Here is a 2,815-nt window from a genome sequence, read left to right as displayed (position 1 = left end):
GAGCTCTCTAAACTTGGCCCAGGCTATTCTTATTCTAGCAGTTACACTTTCAGCGCACCCACCCCCACTACTAACTTGGTCACCCAGATAGCGGAAGCTATCAACTACCTCTAGTTTTTCTCCCTGGAATGAGATAGAAGTTGTTTCCTGTTTGTTTACAGTGTTTATTGCACCTGAACATCTGCCACATACAAAGACTAACTTTGTAGTTAATCTGCCTTTGATATTGCTGCACCTCTTATGTGTCCATAGCTTGCACCGGGTACATCTTATAGAGTTACTACCTACTCCTTTACTGCATACTGAGCAGGGCCATCTACCTGAAGGGGTTTGTGTTTTATCTACCTTCCTACTTATTAGGATTTTGGTTTTTGCTAGGTTGACTCTAAGGCCCTTGTAAATCCCTCTCTATATAAATTCAATCTTATTCATTTACTTTTGTTATAAATTTTATAAAGAATTTTTTTTTCTTTTAACACACAGACCTCAGTACTTTCAGCTGCATGTCCCCTCGACTGTTTGTATTTTTTGGTGCAAAAACTTGTAATCCCTTGATATCTCTGGTTCAGATGTGGGTACAGGTTATATGAATTAAAGCATAGGCAAAGTATAATTATAATAACAACAACAACAACAGCAATAACAAATGAATTTACCACATCATTTCTGGCTGTCCAATCTTTACAGAATCAGTGTACACAGATGTGGCTTAGTCAAGAGCTATGCCAATTGGGCAATATGCTGCCTCTTCAACATGAAAATTGAGAAGAGGTATGAACCTATATCAAACATGATATAATACCATGATATAGGTATAATAATCTAGAATATTCTTGTCTAGATTAACATGGAGACCAAGGCAAACTGGTCAGATGCAGCTACAAGAACCTTTGTTCTCAGGCATCTTGATCCTTTATAACCAAAATATCTCCAGGAAAGGAGCTGAAAAGCTATCAAAAGGATCTTGAAATGGAACTAAACAGGATGTGGGGTATGAAAATAAGAACAGTTGTAACTATAAGCACAAGTTCTGAAATTTAGTGGGAGGGGACTAGACAATTACATCGACCCCGATTATCAACTGGTACTCATTTCATCAACCCTGAAAGGATGAAAGGCAAAGTCGACTTTGGTGGATGAAATAGCACTAAGTATTTTGTCTGGCATTCTAACAATTCTGTCAGCTTGTTATCTTAGAAACAGTTGTAATAATAACTGATGCTTTATAGAAGATAAAGAAGAACATGAACAAAAGCATAAATATAATTCCAGGGCTTATAACTACATAACCCTTGCCAGGCAATATTCCTCATTCTATACAAGACACTTTTAATTCGATAACATGACTCACACAATACACTTTGTCTCACATATAGAGTTCTACATGTGTACAATTCAATAAAATACACATACTCTACATAAAATAACATATGACATGCTCTTACATAATTGATTCCTAATACTGTAATGTCCTGCACACCACCACTAGCTTATACAACTATCACCCAATAATATAACAGAATCTTCACATTCCATACTCTACATAAATTCATCCCAAACTATTTTTAACTATTGCTCCCTTCCTTTCACTAACACATTTTCAACCTTCCACTTATTTAACAAAGTTAAACACCTCACAAAAAGTCACAGCCAACAGGTTGATCACTATTAAATGATTACTTGCATGTAAATCATTTCATCAATATAACATAGAATGTAAAATCAACATTTCAACCATTAATATAACTAGATCACACACACACACACACACACACACACACACACACACACACACACACACACACACACACACACACACACACACTAAATATTGAATAATATTTTTTGAAAATTATGACATGCATACATATATGTGTATATATGCATGTATATGTGTATGTGTGTGTTTTTGTGTATGTATTTGTTCCAAACCACTGATCGACAACTGGTGCCTCAGCATGGTTGCAGTCTAATGACTCCACCACTACCACAGTATTGTCCTTAGTATGCCACAAAATTTTCCACTGTCCTTCAGAGAGTGGTACTGTTCAGTACTCTATACAGATAACTACTCAACACTAAATCATATAACACAACTCACACAGACCATTCAAAACACAAATCACTATCAAACAAAAATTACACAATTCACATAATGGATATTGTATACAACAAACTAAAGAAACACTAAAATAACACCAAAACTAAGAAAATAAACCCTCACAGCAATGTAAAAATAGCTTTAACACACAAAAACAAACACAATCCTACATTCTTTAAAGACAATTTTGCATGCCACACCTCAGGAACATAGAGGTGCAGTAAGTAGAACCTCACAGGAAACTGTTGGAAACTTGATAGTAATAATAATAACAATAGATGGATAGAGTAAATAGGCATAAAACCTAGTTTAGTGCAGCTCCAGAAAACTATATTATTAGGGACAGCTAGGATAGGAAGGCTCTTGACATCTAAGGTTACTTGTAGCTTGATGTTAAAAATTTTTATCTTTCCAACAGTTTAATCTGTTGTGTGTCTATGAAATGATGATGATGATGATGATGGTGATAATAATAATAATAATAATATTATTTTTTGAACCAGTGGAAGACACGCAAGATGTCGAAATATTGTTCACGAGATAGCAAATGGCACTCTTCTTTTAATTTTGACTCTATATCTTCAGGAGGAGTTACCTCAATCCTTTCTATATAAACGAAAATGAAGTAGATTGACAAATTTATTTTTTGAACCAGTGGAAGACACGCAAGATGTCGAAATATTGTTCACGAGATAGCAAATGGCACTCTTCTTT

The sequence above is a fragment of the Octopus bimaculoides genome, chromosome 11 (genome assembly GCF_001194135.2).
Source record: "Octopus bimaculoides isolate UCB-OBI-ISO-001 chromosome 11, ASM119413v2, whole genome shotgun sequence".
NCBI classification, from domain to species: Eukaryota; Metazoa; Mollusca; class Cephalopoda; order Octopoda; family Octopodidae; genus Octopus; species Octopus bimaculoides.
Note: the sequence above shows the minus strand (reverse complement) of the source record.